The sequence below is a fragment of the Arachis hypogaea genome, chromosome 14 (genome assembly GCF_003086295.3).
Source record: "Arachis hypogaea cultivar Tifrunner chromosome 14, arahy.Tifrunner.gnm2.J5K5, whole genome shotgun sequence".
In the NCBI taxonomy this organism is placed as follows: domain Eukaryota; kingdom Viridiplantae; phylum Streptophyta; class Magnoliopsida; order Fabales; family Fabaceae; genus Arachis; species Arachis hypogaea.
The window spans coordinates 36493059-36511851 of NC_092049.1; the positions used below are offsets into that span (position 1 = coordinate 36493059).

Genomic DNA, 18793 nt, shown 5'->3' on the forward strand with positions numbered 1-18793 from the left:
TGAATCATGTGTTTGATGAGTATAGAATAATGATGATTATTGATGTGTTGAGGAGGGATGGCGGGTTTGTGTAATTGAATTGAATGTTTGAATGGTTGGATTTTTAATGGAATAAATGTATATGTATGTGTGTAATGAGTATGATGATGATGAGTTGATAATGAGAATTTGATAAATTAGGTGTTTGGTGTGATTGAGGAAATTAATCAGTTTATATATTAGGATGATTGAAAAATTGATAATAAGTGTGTGATATTGTGTAGATACAATTTGTGTTGATTTGGGTTCGGAAAGTTTGGAAAACTTGAAAATTGAGTTTTTGGTAAGAACATGATTTTTGACCAACTTCGGCGGGGCATAACATGGCTTCCGGACTCCCAAATTTTATGAAACTTATTTTGAATGAAAATTGGGTCCGTGAAGTTTATAACGTTTGAAGGACAGATAAAAAATTATTTTTAACAAAAAAGTTATGCATGTTCGAAGTTGGGTGTGTAAAATGGAATTCTGCAGACTTAACAGTTTTTTCTGAGAAAAATGATGCATGCGTACGCATGAGGTGGATGCGTACGTGACTTTTCCAAATCTCACAATCATGCGTACGCATGAAAAGCCAAGTTTTAAAGTTACATGTACGCGATGATGTTCACGCGTACGCAAGGCACTCCTTCTGTTTTGAGTACCCGTGTATGCGGGAGGTGCTCATGTATGCGAGTTTGTCAGGATTACACCCGTGCGTACGCATAGTGTGGCATGCGTACGCATGACCACCCTTTTTTGGAAAAAAGTTGTGTTTTGAAATTTAAACCTATCTTCTAACTTTCCAAACCTCTTTAACCCCCTATTTAGGATCTGTTAGCGAGTTTCTAAACCTTAGAACGAGGGTGAATATGTTAAATAAGTTAAGGGGATATTGGGGGGATATGCGAAGAGATAACTGAATTAATAAAGTGTTGGTGATGTTAAATAAGAAGTGATTGATAAATATGATGATGATAATGATGAATTACAAATTGAATGAGAGATGGATTGATGATTGAATTTGAATGAAGGATGATGAAGATTGATATTAAAGTATGATATTTGAATGAATTGAATGATATTGAGGTATGTGACCGAATAAGATGCAGGGGTGTTATCCACCTACTCCGAGTATGAGTTGAGACTTCGGGTAAGACGCAGTGGTATTGTCCACTTGCTCCAGGGATGAGTTAAGGCTTCGGGTAAAGTGTTATCCACTTGCTCCGGGTAAGAGTTAAGAAGCCAGGTAAGATGCAGTGGTCTTATCCACTTGCTCCGGGTAAGAGTTCAAGACTCCGAGTAAGAGGCAAGGGTTGAGTTCTGTCGCCACTTACTCCGGGTTGAGAATTGTAACATTTCCTGGGTAAGAGTTAAGGGTGAGATTGTCCCCTTGCTCAAGTACATGAGTAAGATGCAAGAGTTGCGGTTTGGTCCCACTTGCTCCGTATTTGATATTTTATCTAGGGTTCACTACCAGACATGTCGGATTTGGCTATATAACCGACAGATGAGATTTGTAACACCCTAATTACCCTAAGCCTTACCTCTAGCCATAAAACAAAGGTTAATCAGAGGTTACGACAGTCCTAAGGCTTATACATATTTATATTTAGAAGGGAATATTATATTCTAGAAGCCTGATGAAGGATTAAGCTCAAAAATAGGATTACAAAAGCGTGAAACGTTCACACGAAGCTAACGCATAAGATACAAGATATAGATACAAGAGAATAAAACATATATAAATATAAGAATAGAGGACTAGCCGCAGCTTGGAGAGTTTAAGCCGACTAATTACAAATAGAAAGATACAAAGTTTTAGAATTAAAACAGCTTATACAACCTATCGCTCAAATAAGCCTCTAAGGCCATAAAGATATATATACAAAAGGTGAGAGAATACTATGACAGAAGTAAAACAGAAATAAACAAGGAACGAACCATACTCCGCTCTGTCACCATATCCACAATCTCACCGAAGTAGATGATGACCTGCATCTAAAAAACAACAACAGAGTATGAAATGAGAACCGGAGGTTCTCAGTATGGTAACAGTACTGGTATGCAAAATTGTGATCGTTCATTCCTTGGTAACGGTGTCAAAAACTTAATACGCACGTTCATAATCTTAGTTCTTCTACACAACTTCGCACAACTAACCAGCAAGTTCACTGGGTCGTCCAAGTAATAAACCTTACGTGAGTAAGGGTCGATCCCACGGAGATTGTCGGCTTGAAGCAAGCTATGGTCATCTTGCAAATCTCAGTCAGGCGGATTCAAATGGTTATGGTGAATTGATAATTAAAATATAATTAAAATATAAATAAGATAGAGATACTTATGTAATTCATTGGTGAGAATTTCAGATAAGCGTATAGAGATGCTTTTGTTCCTTCTGAACCTCTGCTTTCCTATTGTCTTCATCCAATCCTTCATACTCCTTTCTATGGCAAGCTGTATGTTGGGCATCACCATTGTCAATGGCTACTTCTCGTCCTCTCAGTGAAAATGGTCAAAAATGCACTGTCACCGCACGGCTAATCATCTGTCGGTTCTGGATCATACTGGAATAGGATTCAGTAATCCTTTTGCGTCTGTCACTACGCGCAGCACTCGCGAGTTTGAAGCTCGTCACAGCCATCCCTTCCCAGATCCTACTCAGAATACCACAGACAAGGTTTAGACTTTCCGAATCTCAAGAATGGCCGCCAATAATTCTAGCCTATACCACGAAGACTCTGATCTCACGATCAGGAGGCTAAGAGATACACATTCAAGCTTGTTTGCATGTAGAACGGAAGTGGTTGTCAGGCACGCGTTCATAGGTGAGAATGGTGATGAGCGTCACATAATCATCATATTCATCATGTTCTTGTGTGCAAATGAATATCTTAGAGAAGAAATAGGCTTGAATTGAATAGAAAAACAATAGTACTTTGCATTAATTCTTGAGAAATAGCAGAGCTCCACACCTTAATCTATGGTGTGTAGAAACTCTACCGTTGAAAATACATAAGAACAAGGTCCAGGAATGGCCGAATGGCCTGCCTCCCCAAATGGCATATGAATTCAAAAATAGGGAAAAAGACCCCCTAGTACAATAGTAAAAAGTTCTACTTATACTAAACTAGTTACTATGGTTACAGAATTAAGTAAATGATGCAGAAATTCAATTCCGGGCCCACTTGGTGTGTGCTTGGGCTGAGTATTAAAGCTTTCATGTGTAGAGACTCTTTTTGGAGTTAAACGCCAGTTTGTAACTTGTTTCTGGCGTTTAACTCTGCTTTGCAACCTGTTTCTGGCGTTTAACTCTAGAATAGGGCAGAGAGCTGGCATTGAACGCCAGTTTGCATCATCTAAACTCGGGAAAAGTATGGACTATTATATATTGATTGAAAGCTCTGGATGTCTAATTTCCAACGCAATTGAGAGCGTGCAATTTGGACTTCTGTAGCTCCAAAAAATCTACTTTGAGTGCAGGGAGGTCAGAATCCAACAGCATCTGCAGTCCTTCTTCAGCCTCTAAATCTGATTTTTGCTCAAGTCCCTCAATTTCAGCCAGGAATTACCTGAAATCACAGAAAAATACACAAACTCATAGTAAAGTCTAGAAATGTGAATTTTATTTAAAAACTAATAAAAATATACTAAAAACTAACTAAATCATACTAAAAACTATGTTAAAACAATGCCAAAAAGCGTATAAATTATCCGCTCATCATAACACCAAACTTAAATTGTTGCTTGTCCCCAAGCAACTGAAAATCAAATAAGATAAAAAGAAGAGAATATACTATAAATCCCAAAATATCAATGAAACTTAGCTCCAATCAAATGAGCGGGACTAGTAGCTTTTTTGCCTCTTGAATAGTTTTGGCATCTCACTTTATCCATTGAAGTTCATAATGATTGGCATCTATAGGAACTCAGAATTCAGATAGTGTTATTGATTCTCCTAATTCAGTATGTTGATTCTTGAACACAGCTACTTTATGAGTCTTGGCCGTGGCCCTAAGCACTTTATTTTCCAGTATTTCCACCGGATACATAAATGCCACAGACACATAACTGGGTGAACCTTTTTAGATTGTGACTCAGCTTTGCTAGAGTCCCCAATTAGAGGTGTCCAGGGTTCTTAAGCACACTCTTTTTGCTTTGGACCTTGACTTTAACCGCTCAGTCTCAAGCTTTTGGCTTGACACCTTCACGCCACAAGCACATGGTTAAGGACAACTTGGTTTAGCCACTTAGGCTAGGATTTTATTCCTTGTGGGCCCTCCTATCCACTGATGCTCAAAGCCTTGGGTCCTTTTTATTACCATTGCCTTTTGATTTTAAGGGCTATTGGATTTTTGCTCTTGCCTTTTGGTTTTAAGAGCTTTTGGCTTTTTCTGCTTGCTTTTTCTCTTTTTTTTTTGCCATTTTTTTCTCTTTTTTTTTCCGCAAGCTTTTGTGTTCACTGCTTTTTCTTGCTTCAAGAATCATTTTTATGATTTTTCAGATTATCAAATAACATTTCTCCTTTTTCATCATTCTTTCAAGAGCCAACATATTTAACATTCATAAACAATAAATTCAAAAGACATATGCACTGTTCAAGCATTCATTCAGAAAACAAAAAGTATTGTCACCACATCAAAATAATTAAACTAATTTCAAGGATGAATTCGAAATCATGTACTTCTTGTTCTTTTGTAATTAAAATATTTTTCATTTAAGAGGGGTGATGTATTCATAGGACATTCATAGCTTTAAGACATAGACACTTAAACACTAATGATCATATAGTAAAGACACAAACATAAATAAAACATAAGGCTCAAAAACCGAAAAATAGGAAAATAAGAACAAGGAGATTAAGGAACGGGTCCACCTTAGTGAGGGTGACGTCTTCCTCTTCTTGAAGAACCAATGGTGTTCTTGAGCTCCTCTATGTCTCTTCCTTGTCTTTGTTGCTCCTCCCTCATAGCTCTTTGGTCTTATCTAATTTCATGAAGGAGGATAGAATGCTCTTGGTGCTCCACCCTTAGTTGTCCCCTGTTGGAACTTAATTCTCCTAGGGAGGTGCTAATTTGCTCCCAATAGTTTTGTAGAGGAAAGTGCATCCCTTGAGGTATCTCAGGGATTTCATGATGAGGAATTTTCTCATGCTCTTGTTGAGGTCCATAAGTGGGCTCTCTTGTTTGCTCCATCATTTTCTTAGTGATGAGCTTTTGAGATGAATCTCTCCATCTCCCATGACTCAGAGGTAGAAGCTTTTGCCTTCCCTTTCCTCTTTCTAGAGGTTTCTCTGGCCTTAGGTGTCATAAATGGTTATGGAAAAATAAAAAGCAACGCTTTTACTACACCAAACTTAGAAGGTTTGCTCATCCTCGAGCAAAAGAAAAGAAGAGGGAGTAGAAGAAGAAGAAAATAGATGAGATGGAGAGGTGTGAGTGGTTCGGCCAAGGGGGGTTTTAGGTAGTTATGATGTGTGAAAAGGAAGGAGTGATGTTTTGAATTTGAGTGGGTGGGTTGTATGATGTTTTGGAGGAGTAATGGAGGTGATTGGTGAAGGGTATTTGGGAAAGAAAGTTATGAAAAGGTGTGAAGAGGAGAGAAGAAGAGGTGGGGTAGGTGGGGATCCTGTGGGGTCCACAGATTCAAAGGGGTCAAGGACTTAGCATTCCTGCTCCAATTAGGCATGCAAAACGCCCTTAGAGTGCATGTCTGGCATTAAACGCCAGCTTGCTGCTTGTTTCTGGCGTTTAACACCACTTCCATGCTCTGTTCTGGCGTTAAACGCCAGTCTGGTGCTTGTTTATGGCGTTTAATGCCAGCTTGATGCTTCTTTCTGGCGTTAAACGCCAGTTTGATGCTTCTTACTGGTGTTTAAACGCCAGTAAGTTCTTCCTCCAAGGTGAGCTATTTTGAATGCTATTTTTTCATTCTGTTTTTTATTTTTCAGTAGTTTTTGTGACTTCACATGATCATCAACCTAAAAAAATAACATAAAATAACAATAGAAAATAAATAGATATAATTAAATAACATTGGGTTGCCTCCCAACAAGCGCTTCTTTAAAGTCAATAGCTTGACAGTGAGCTCTCATGGTGTAAGACCCAAGACCTTTGAAAAAGGGCTATCATTAACTAATTTCAAATTCAGTGTTTCTGTAGCCTTAATTTCGGAAATTTCTTTATTAAAGAAAATTAAAGCAAGTTTTGATTTATTGAATTTGAAATAAATTGAGATTATTATTCAATTTTACAATTATTGGATTATTTTCTATATTCAAATTATAAAATTGGTAGTTGTGAAATAATAAAGATTTCTATATGGTTTGGATTAAATAATTAATATTTTAAATATTAATACTGCTGCTTTGGAAAATAAATGATTTAATTATATTATTTTCAGTTATTGGATTTGGGCATTTTATTGAAAATAATTTGTAAAATTGATGAGCAAATAGTATTTTCTATGTACAAATAGTGTTGGATTTAATTTGGGTTTCAATTACTATATTATTCCCAATTTTAAGTGAAATTACTAAAATGCCCCTAACCCTAAGTTTCAAAAATGAAACCCTAATCCTATACCCAGCAGCCACCATCTTTCTTCTCCCCTCAGCAGCTGCAACCCCTCCTTCCCAAACAGATACACACGCATAGCTTTCCTCACCTAGCAGCAAACAACACATTTTCCCCCTTTCTCCAGTTCAATGTGCAACAATAGTAGGAGAAGGAAACAAGAGAAACGGACCAGAGAGAGAGGATGAGTTGCGGATGAAGAGAGGAGGAGAGGAAGGAGATTCGTGCCGGCGTGTTGGGCTCCACCGCCGCTGTCGCGTCGTCGCCGTCAGGACTGCGAGATGCCATCCGCGTCGCTGTCGCTGAAGCTTCGCGCCGCTGTCCAACCGCCGTGCCTCGCCGTCAGTTGCTGCTCATCCTCATCGCGACCAAAGGGGAGCGCGAGACCGAGGGAGAGAGAGAAAGCGTGGAGTTGGCGTCGCGCGGAGAGGGACTCGCCGCTCCTTCCCACCGCCGCCGAGCTGCCATTGTCGACGCGTGTCACCGCGGCTGAGGGTGTCGCCACCACCAAACCCTGGCCGAAGATTCTTCTGCTGCACGCGAGAGGAAGAGGAGCGATGAGGCAGAACGCGTCCTCGCCGGAGTTCTTGAGCGCCGCCGTCGCTCGTGCCTCCTCCCGCCGCCAAATCTGCTCCCACTTCTGGGTTCTGGAATCTGACCCGGACGCCGCTGCCACCATCCGAGCTCGCTGCTGCTGATGATGGTAAGCCCAAACTGCCGCCGGCAAAAGGGGTTCAGGCCGCCGCAGGTGTCGCTGTCGGAGAAGGGAGATGCATCTCTGTGATTCCGACCGCCAGGAGTGGTTCTGTGACGTTAGGGACCACTGCCGGAGCTGCTGGCTACTCCTGCCGTCGCCGGAAAAGTATGCGGGTAAGGGTTTTAATTTGCGGTTTATGTCCTTTTTGGATTTCGGAAAGAGTATTGACACTGCGTGGTTGTACAGCTGCTATTATCAGAAATTCGGGCCGCCGCCGTTATTCAGAATTTATTAACGGAGCCGCTGCCGAGTCGATTTGGAGTTGCGGCTATTTCGTTTCGTTAATCTAGTGAGTATCTCTATTTCGAAAGCCTTGCGTTAGTACCTTGTTGTGCTTGGTTAATGAATATGAGTTTTGATAACGTGGGGTCGAGTCCTGATTATTGTATGTTGCGATTAGTGTTGCTATGGTTATTGCGAAAGTGGCTGGGAGCTGAGGTCTTGGTTGCCGTCAGTTCGGGTTGAGGCGTAAAGGACTCTGTGAGACGTTTGGGTTATGGAATTTGCGTTTTGAGGTAGGGGCGCTTTCCAAAAATTATATTTTGTGTATTGGAATTATTACATATGGATACTGGTGCGAGATATTGTGTATTTAGTGATTGTATCTGCCTTATGTATTATTTGATTGACTCGAATGACTATGGATGTTGGTTTGGTTGAATTGTTGTGCGGCTTTGTGAAATGTAATGTCTGAAGTTGATTCTTTAAAGATTTGAGATATGAGTTTAATCCGTTGAGGATTGGTTTGAATTGAGTCAATTGTTTTGATGATGTGAAAGATAGAATACTCTTTGAAATTCAGCCTGGTTTGCTTTCACTGATTTGGTTTTGATAAATGATTTGTTGCTGAACCGATTCTTTAAAGCTTTGGAAATGAGTTAAATTGATTGATATTAAGTTGATTTCTGAAATAGTTTCCTCGAGATATGCCACTGAGGCGATTGTTGGATTTAGCTTGTTTTTGAATTGATTTCTGGTTTTGGGCTGTTAAAAAGGAATGAGAATCGGTTTCGTTGGGACCCGAACCGGGTGGCAAAAGTCCAAGTTTTAGGGGAGGTGCTGCCGAAATTTCTACAAAATCCTACTCTTGTTTGTAAAGTTATTTAAAAAGGGTTGGATTTGAGAAATTGTATTAATTGATTTATTAAGAGAATATTTATGTTTTCAAGCTTAATTTATTTAATGAACTTTATGCGTTGAGTTCAGCTTATTTAGAAACGAACTATTTGTACAGTTTGAATCACTGAAGGAAAGAATGAGGCTCTAATATTGATTTCAATATAAAAAGGAGCTTTTAGTGATTTTAAAGGAATTTAGACTTTTGATTGAGTAATCAAGTTTGAGGCATTTTGGAAGAGTTAGAAAAATGGGTTCCAAAAAGAAACCTGAAAGTGGTTTGATTCAAATGAACCGGTTCCGTTTCAAATGAGTTGATTTTTGGACCAGGTTGGAACTTGTGATTTTGTATGATCGGTTTCATAATAAATTCAGTTTTATTTACTTGAACCGGGAATCTATGATTTTAAAAGTTTCAATGAATTTTAAGGAATTTATATAAGTTGACCTTCCCTAAAGACTTGGGACTCTGGCAAGAAACTTTTGTTATAAAATCCCATTGTTGAATGGGTGATTTTGAATGTTCCCAAAAAGAATCTTTAACTTTCCATGGTTTTGGAAGTTTTGGAAAGAGAATGCCGAAAGTGGCTTTGCTTAAAAAAAAAGAAACTCACTTTGAGTAAATTTGGCTTATGAGCCTGAGATGATTTGAAAATGAGATCTTCAAAGTCAAGGCTAAAAAGAGTTGAGACTCTATTTCAGGTGAAATGATTTGGGAAAAAGTGATTTATGGCTTAAATGCCGATTTTATGAATTTATGATGTTGAATGTGGAAGTGCTGTTTTGTTGTGAGCCGGAATGGCTATGTATGATTATAAATATTGGTTGGTTCTGGATTGAACCGTGAGCCGGAATGGCTGTGTATGATATGAATATTTGCTGGTTTTGGACTGAACCGTGAGCCGGATGGCTGAGATGGATGTTGATCCATGGATGAGATTGAATGCATGTTTGTGCTGAATCATTGATAAATATGAATGTTGCACTTCCACTATCTGAGATACGAGTTTCCCTGGGTAGTAGCAGTGGCTAGCCACCACGTGCTCCAGGTTGAGACTTGATACTCCGTTGGCCCTATGTCGTAAGTGTGGCCGGGCACTGTGAAAGTCCCGGATGAGCTCGCCCCCATAAATATTCACCAGTGATGGTGATGGATAAATATTCACCAGTGAGGGTGATGGATATGGATCATGATTATGATCAAGTTTATGATGAGTATAACTCGAGTTGGGGATGCACGACAGAGGGACAGTCCAATGGTTAGCTACCGGGACTTGTCGGGTTGGCTCTATAACCGACAGATGATATCATCAGCCACTAGGGACAGGCATGCATCATATGCATTTGTGTGATATTGGTTGGGTGTGCATATTATACTTGGTTTGCCTATGTGATTAATTGCTAACTGTTCTACTTGTAATAACTGTTTGTTTGTGCTTGAACTTCCTATCTGTGTTTGCATCTGGGACTCTGTTGGATGGTGGTGATTGGTTGTTGGTTGGATTGTTTGGGCCTAGGGCCGTGGTTGGAAAGAGATGAACTGATGGTTGATTTCGGTTTTGTGTTCTGGTTTGGAATAAAATTATGAAAGGCTATTTTGGTTCCGCATAGATAAACCGTTTTGAAAAGCTTTTGAGTTTTTGAGAATTGAACGGTTCTTCTTTCAGAAAAGATTTCCGACTTTACTTTTATTGTAAACCGTTGTTTTTGAAAAGAGGCATAAGACGGTCTGGCACGGTTTATCTTCATGTATCCTATTACAGTAATTCCCAAAAACCCTCTGCTGAGAACCCTTTCGAGGATGATGTTCTCACCCCCTACATTTTTCCCCTTTCAGGATATGGGCGCTGAAGTTATGAAGAGCTTATTTAATTGTTGTTGTGATGCTCTGTATTGTTTTAGTTATGGTTTATTGTACCCTCGCCTTTATCTTGATATATATTCTGTAAGAGGGATAGGAATTGTATTGGTTAATGTTTGTAATATTATTTATATATATTTATGTATATATATGGATGTACGTTATCGAACGAAAGTATCTTTGGGAGCGGTATTGCGGTTTAAAGTTTTAAACAGACTCATATTTTAGTATTAATTAATATAAGTGTCGTCGTAATGACCGAACTATCATAGTCGCGCAGCCGGAAGTGCGAGCTTTGGTAGTTAGGGTGTTACATTATGGTATCAGAGCAGTTCTTCCTGTAGAGCCTGAGGAATGGACTGACTATGCTTCGGTTGCATGCTCTGAGCGTTTGTCATGTATTAGGTCTTGTCGAAAGACGAGAATTAGAGCTTTATGCACATGACAGTCTATTGATTAATGCTGTTAGTCTTGCGTTGCATAATTCCTGATATTAAGTTTGGCCGGCTTAATACTAGTGAATTATGTATATGAAAGCACTGATGGGTTATCATAGATGATATACGAGTTTCGAGTAAAGCGAATCGCGGGTTTTGGGGGAACGTTAGAAACTTTTTCTCGAGGCTATTCAGTTGTGTGTCTTGAATTCTGTTCGAGTCGAGCTGTTCTTTCATATCCTAACTTGAAGTTCTTGTTTGGTACTCCTCTTGAAAAGTAATTTGATGTTTCCACTCTATTTCTCTATTCATATGCATTCTTGTTTGACCTCTGTTGCATATGCTTGTTTAGAATCCTTGATGCATCTGTCTTCCTCTGTTTGAGTTCTTCTTGATTCATGTATTCTTTGATATAGTCTTGAACTTGTCTTAATGTGCTGTGACTTTTAACTCCGGGTTCCGTGTTCATTCTTAGAGAACTTGTTGATTCCGCTTTCCTCTTATTTGACAGTGATTACAGCTAATTTTGAGATTTTTATAAAAATTGCTGTTGATTAGATACATACTTATCTATATATGAACTTTGAAGATTTCTTATACAGTTTAACAATTATTTACTCCTAATACCTCAACCGTACTTTTACTGGTTTATAGAACTGCACCTACTTAAAATACAAGTTGACTTTCTAGTAACTTTACTATAGTTCCAATGGACATCTTCATTTGATTATGTATTTGGTTATTCTTCAAGATCCCGGAAAGAAAGAATTTTTTGCTTTTACTTAGGTTGAGTTTCGTTTAGTAAACTTCACTTAATTCATTTTGATTGGAGTTTGATTTAGCATACTACATGGTTTATGCCATTGTTGTTCTTTTGAAAGTGTTGGACTCATAGCTTTCTTCCTATGAACGGACTAAATTCTCTATTAAATCTTCCATCTCCATGAATGTCATGTTTGACCTTGTTTTTAACTGATCTTTTACATCTTGTGGATATTGCCATTGATCTTGGTTTTTCCTCTTGTGTGAATCTCACTCTTATGTGAGTCAGCTTGATTTGTTTCAATTTCATGCACCGTTTATCCTCTCATTGTCTTTACAAGATTTTTTAGTCAAAGATTTATCCTTGAGAGATTACTAATGGTTGAGTTGTCTTTTTCTATGACTTTTGTATTCTTTTGGATCAATTTAAAACTTGTTTGATGTTTCATGTCTAGTGGCTCTTGTTTGAACTACTTTAGATTAAGATCCTTTCTAGTATGGCTTGACTCCTTTTAGTACATCTTAAACTTCTTGAATGTTCTTCTGAGATGGTGATTTCAAGAACACTTTTGGAGTCTTGTTTTGAACCTTTTTAAAGGAACTTTGAGTTCTCTTTGAAGAAATATTAAACGGAATTTATTTTCTATTGCTTGATTGAGATTGAAATCATTGTTCAATTTTGACGAAGTTAATTCAAAGTTGGCAAGTGCTATTTTAAATGAGGTTTTGGAAAGCTCCCTTGTTTAGTGGAAATTGGTTCGTTTGTAATGCACCACTTATTTCCTTTACCAAATTGTAAGCGAATTTTTACTTCGGAGTTTCTTTTTTAAAAAGAGTTTAACTTCCTTTTTCGTACTTGTTATGAATATTATACACGCTTGTTTGAATACGAAATTTTGAGAATTTTGAACAAGCATTTGATTACTTCCGAGTTTTTATGAACTGCTTTTGGTTAAGTTGTGCATCTAATTATCTTTCTAAAATATTTGAGGAAATATTTTAGCTCTTAGCCAAAGTTGTGTGCATTTGTTTTTGGAACTCTACAAAATCTACTTCAACATGAAATTGAATTAAAGCAAAGCCACGATTATGCTTTTATTTTTCTCTTGAACGAGGCTTGTTGCTTAACTTTCCTTTTAAACTGCGAAGTTTTCGATTCTTTTAAGAACAATGTATTCGAAAGTATTTTAATTATGCTCGAGTTCTGTGAGCTTGACTTGGGTCTGAGATATTCTTTTCTGTAAACCTCTTACTTCTTCGACTCAGCTTGAAATTGTTCCGAACTAATGCGTTGATTCTCCTTCCTATTGATCCTATTGAATTTCCTTGATCCAAGGGTTATCTTTGAAGTTGTCAATTGAATTGTGTCTAGCAAACTTCATTGCTTGAGCATCCTTGTTTATTTGGAATTGGATACTCTGTCTCGAATCTATGAGTATGGTCCTTGACATTTGCCTCTCCTTTCTAAAGTTTTGTATCCTTCTGAGTAGACTCGAGAATTGTTTTGATATCACGTGCGACTTGTAGACGTAGTAACGCGATGCGTTAGTTCTTTAAGACGTGATATGTGTATACGGAAGTTGAAGCGGTAGGTGTGCAACGTTATGAATTTTGGGTGTTTCGTTCCTTGCGAACGGGCTTGCAGTTGTCTGGCCTATGATTGGATGTGAGGATTGTAAGGTGCTTAATGGGGTTGGAAAGTTGAAGCTTGGAGATTGAGATGAGATTAGTGTGCGGAGGTTAAGCACGTTGTTTTAACCCCATCATGTTTCACATGTTTGAACCATGTCATCATTGCTTTGTGAACGCCCATCTTGATTTGCATCCTATTTGGTACCTCAAGTTTTTGTAAAGCTTTGAGATCATATGACCTTGTGCGTTGAGCCTATCTTGTAACGTTTGCTTTGCAATCACACTCCTACCTTTGCACCCTTATGCATATGACAATCAAAGTATTTGAAAATCGTATATATGTTTATATGATGAGATATTTTTGCTTCTTCCTTAAATGTGTTCAAGGGTGAACTGTTATGAAATTTCTTTCGTTTTGTATCAATTTTCGAGGGCGAAAATTTTTATAAGGTGGGTAGAATGTAAGACCCAAGACCTTTGAAAAAGGGCTATCATTAGCTAATTTCAAATTCAGTGTTTCTGTAGCCTTAATTTCAGAAATTTCTTTATTAAAGAAAATTAAAGCAAGTTTTGATTTATTGAATTTGAAATAAATTGAGATTATTATCCAATTTTACAATTATTGGATTATTTTCTATATTCAAATTATAAAATTGGTAGTTGTGAAATAATAAAGATTTCTATATGGTTTGGATTAAATAATTAATATTTTAAATATTAATACTGCTGCTTTGGAAAATAAATGATTTAATTATATTATTTTCAGTTATTGGATTTGGGCATTTTATTGAAAATAATTTGTAAAATTGATGAGCAAATAGTATTTTCTATGTACAAATAGTGTTGGATTTAATTTGGGTTTCAATTACTATATTATTCCCAATTTTAAGTGAAATTACTAAAATGCCCCTAACCCTAAGTTTCAAAAATGAAACCCTAATCCTATACCCAGCAGCCACCATCTTTCTTCTCCCCTCAGCAGCTGCAACCCCTCCTTCCCAAACAGATACACACGCATAGCTTTCCTCACCTAGCAGCAAACAACACATTTTCCCCCTTTCTCCAATTTAATGTGCAACAACAGTAGGAGAAGGAAACAAGAGAAACGGACCAGAGAGAGAGGATGAGTTGCGGATGAAGAGAGGAGGAGAGGAAGGAGATTTGCGCCGGCGTGCTGGGCTCCACCGCCGCCGTCGCGTCGTCGCCGTCAGGACTGCGGGATGCCATCCGCGTCGCTGTCACTGAAGCTTCGCGCCGCTGTCCAACCTCCGTGCCTCGCCGTCAGTTGCTGCTCATCCTCATCGCGACCAAAGGGGAGCGCGAGACCGAGGGAGAGAGAGAAAGCATGGAGTTGGCGTCGCGCGGAGAGGGACTCGCCGCTCCTTCCCACCGCCACCGAGCTGCCATTGTCGACGCGTGTCACCGCGGCTGAGGGTGTCGCCACCACCAAACCCTGGCCGAAGATTCTTCTGCTGCACGCGAGAGGAAGAGGAGCGATGAGGCAGAACGCGTCCTCGCCGGAGTTCTTGAGCGCCGCCGTCGCTCGTGCCTCCTCCCGCCGCCAAATCTGCTCCCACTTCTGGGTTCTGGAATCTGACCCGGACGCCGCTGCCACCATCCGAGCTCGCTGCTCCTGATGATGGTAAGCCCAAACTGCCGCCGGCAAAAGGGGTTCAGGCCGCCGCAGGTGTCGCTGTCGGAGAAGGGAGCTGCATCTCTGTGATTCCGACCGCCAGGAGTGGTTCTGTGACGTTAGGGACCACTGCCGGAGCTGCTGGCTACTCCTGCCGTCGCCGGAAAAGTATGCGGGTAAGGGTTTTAATTTGCGGTTTATGTCCTTTTTGGATTTCGGAAAGAGTATTGACACTGCGTGGTTGTACAGCTGCTATTATCAGAAATTCGGGCCGCCGCTGTTATTCAGAATTTATTAACGGAGCCGCTGCCGAGTCGATTTGGAGTTGCGGCTATTTCGTTTCGTTAATCTAGTGAGTATCTCTATTTCGAAAGCCTTGCGTTAGTACCTTGTTGTGCTTGGTTAATGAATATGAGTTTTGATAACGTGGGGTCGAGTCCTGATTATTGTATGTTGCGATTAGTGTTGCTATGGTTATTGCGAAAGTGGCTGGGAGCTGAGGTCTTGGTTGCCGTCAGTTCGGGTTGAGGCGTAAAGGACTCTGTGAGACGTTTGGGTTATGGAATTTGCGTTTTGAGGTAGGGGCGCTTTCCAAAAACTATATTTTGTGTATTGGAATTATTACATATGGATACTGGTGCGAGATATTGTGTATTTAGTGATTGTATCTGCCTTATGTATTATTTGATTGACTCGAATGACTATGGATGTTGGTTTGGTTGAATTGTTGTGCGGCTTTGTGAAATGTAATGTCTGAAGTTGATTCTTTAAAGATTTGAGATATGAGTTTAATCTGTTGAGGATTGGTTTGAATTGAGTCAATTGTTTTGATGATGTGAAAGATAGAATACTCTTTGAAATTCAGCCTGGTTTGCTTTCACTGATTTGGTTTTGATAAATGATTTGTTGCTGAACCGATTCTTTAAAGCTTTGGAAATGAGTTAAATTGATTGATATTAAGTTGATTTCTGAAATAGTTTCCTCGAGATATGCCACTGAGGCGACTGTTGGATTTAGCTTGTTTTTGAATTGATTTCTGGTTTTGGGCTGTTAAAAAGGAATGAGAATCGGTTTAGTTGGGACCCGAACCGGGTGGCAAAAGTCCAAGTTTTAGGGGAGGTGCTGCCGAAATTTCTACAAAATCCTACTCTTGTTTGTAAAGTTATTTAAAAAGGGTTGGATTTGAGAAATTGTATTAATTGATTTATTAAGAGAATATTTATGTTTTCAAGCTTAATTTATTTAATGAACTTTATGCGTTGAGTTCAGCTTATTTAGAAACGAACTATTTGTACAGTTTGAATCACTGAAGGAAAGAATGAGGCTCTAATATTGATTTCAATATAAAAAGGAGCTTTTAGTGATTTTAAAGGAATTTAAACTTTTGATTGAGTAATCAAGTTTGAGGCATTTTGGAAGAGTTAGAAAAATGGGTTCCAAAAAGAAACCTGAAAGTGGTTTGATTCAAATGAACCGGTTCCGTTTCAAATGAGTTGATTTTTGGACCGGGTTGGAACTTGTGATTTTGTATGATCGGTTTCATAATAAATTCAGTTTTATTTACTTGAACCGGGAATCTATGATTTTAAAAGTTTCAATGAATTTTAAGGAATTTATATAAGTTGACCTTCCCTAAAGACTTGGGACTCTGGCAAGAAACTTTTGTTATAAAATCCCATTGTTGGATGGGTGATTTTGAATGTTCCCAAAAAGAATCTTTAACTTTCCATGGTTTTGGAAGTTTTGGAAAGAGAATGCCGAAAGTGGCTTTGCTTAAAAAAAAAGAAACTCACTTTGAGTTAATTTGGCTTATGAGCCTGAGATGATTTGAAAATGAGATCTTCAAAGTCAAGGCTAAAAAGAGTTGAGACTCTATTTCAGGTGAAATGATTTGGGAAAAAGTGATTTATGGCTTAAATGCCGATTTTATGAATTTATGATGTTGAATGTGGAAGTGCTGTTTTGTTGTGAGCCGGAATGGCTATGTATGATTATAAATATTGGTTGGTTCTGGATTGAACCGTGAGCCGGAATGGCTGTGTATGATATGAATATTTGCTGGTTCTGGACTGAACCGTGAGCCGGATGGCTGAGATGGATGTTGATCCATGGATGAGATTGAATGCATGTTTATGCTGAATCATTGATAAATGTGAATGTTGCACTTCCACTATCTGAGATACGAGTTTCCCTGGGTAGTAGCAGTGGCTATCCACCACGTGCTCCAGGTTGAGACTTGATACTCCGTTGACCCTATGTCGTAAGTGTGGCCGGGCACTGTGAAAGTCCCGGATGAGCTCGCCGCCATAAATATTCACCAGTGATGGTGATGGATAAATATTCACCAGTGAGGGTGATGGATATGGATCATGATTATGATCAAGTTTATGATGAGTATAACTCGAGTTGGGGATGCACGACAGAGGGACAGTCCAATGGTTAGCTACCGAGACTTGTCGGGTTGGCTCTATAACCGACAGATGATATCATCAGCCACTAGGGACAGGCATGCATCATATGCATTTGTGTGATATTGGTTGGGTGTGCATATTATACTTGGTTTGCCTATGTGATTAATTGCTAACTGTTCTACTTGTAATAACTGTTTGTTTGTGCTTGAACTTCCTATCTGTGTTTGCATCTGGGACTCTGTTGGATGGTGGTGATTGGTTGTTGGTTGGATTGTTTGGGCCTAGGGCCGTGGTTGGAAAGAGATGAACTGATGGTTGATTTCGGTTTTGTGTTCTGGTTTGGAATAAAATTATGAAAGGCTATTTTGGTTCCGCATAGATAAACCGTTTTGAAAAGCTTTTGAGTTTTTGAGAATTGAACGGTTCTTCTTTCAGAAAAGATTTCCGACTTTACTTTTATTGTAAACCGTTGTTTTTGAAAAGAGGCATAAGACGGTCTGGCACGGTTTATCTTCATGTATCCTATTACAGTAATTCCCAAAAACCCTCTACTGAGAACCCTTTCGAGGATGATGTTCTCATCCCCCTACATTTTTCCCCTTTCAGGATATGGGCGCTGAAGTTATGAAGAGCTTATTTAATTGTTGTTGTGATGCTCTGTATTGTTTTAGTTATGGTTTATTGTACCCTCGCCTTTATCTTGATATATATTCTGTAAGATGGATAGGAATTGTATTGGTTAATGTTTGTAATATTATTTATATATATTTATGTATATATATGGATGTACTCTTTTTGAGTTGTTGTAAGTTGAATGGTATTTATGGATGTACGTTATCGAACGAAAGTATCTTTGGGAGCGGTATTGCGGTTTAAAGTTTTAAACAGGCTCATATTTTAGTATTAATTAATATAAGTGTCGTCGTAATGACCGAACTATCATAGTCGCGCAGCCGGAAGTGCGAGCTTTGGTAGTTAGGGTGTTACACATGGAGCCTCACAGATGTTCAGAGCATTATTGGGACCTCCCAACACCAAACTTAGTTTGGTTGTGGCCTCCCAACACCAAACTTAGAGTTTGACTGTGGGGGCTTTGGTTGACTCTGCAGTGAGAGAAGCTTTTCATGCTTACTTTCCATGGTTACAGAAGGAGATCTTTGAGTTTTAAACACAAGGTAATTGGTGCACGAATTATGAATCACACTTTTCACAACTCGTACCACTGACCAGCAAGTGCACTGGGTCGTCCAAGTAATACCTCACGTGAGTAAGGGTCGAATCCCACGGAGATTGTTGGTTTGAAGCAATCTATGGTTATCTTGTAAATCTTAGTCAGGAAGTCAATTATGTTTATCAGTTGAATTGCAAATAAACAATAGAGCATGGATTAAAGGTTACTTGTTATGCAGTAATGGAGAATATGTTGGAGTTTTGGAGATGCTTTGTCTTCTGAATATCTGCTTTCCTCTGTCTTCTTGTTCACGCACGCATGTCCTCCTATGGCAAGCTGTGTGTTGGTGGATCACCGTTGTCAATGGCTACCTTCCATCCTTCCAGTGAAAACTACGCTCACGCGCTCTGTCACAGCACG

General features: G+C 39.0%; 2 long non-coding RNA genes across 2 annotated transcripts; both read left to right on the forward strand.

Annotated features, from left to right (window-relative positions):
• The first annotated feature begins 7548 nt into the window (after nucleotides 1–7548).
• Nucleotides 7549–10439, forward strand: LOC140178840 (uncharacterized). The gene is made up of 3 exons (XR_011871789.1): nucleotides 7549–7639; nucleotides 7751–7865; nucleotides 10304–10439. It is a non-coding gene; the product is annotated as an uncharacterized lncRNA (long non-coding RNA).
• Nucleotides 10440–15080: 4641 nt separating this feature from the next.
• On the forward strand, nucleotides 15081–17916 carry LOC140178841 (uncharacterized). Its single transcript, XR_011871790.1, has 3 exons — nucleotides 15081–15143; nucleotides 15255–15369; nucleotides 17809–17916. It is a non-coding gene; the product is annotated as an uncharacterized lncRNA (long non-coding RNA).
• The last annotated feature ends 877 nt before the right edge of the window (nucleotides 17917–18793 follow it).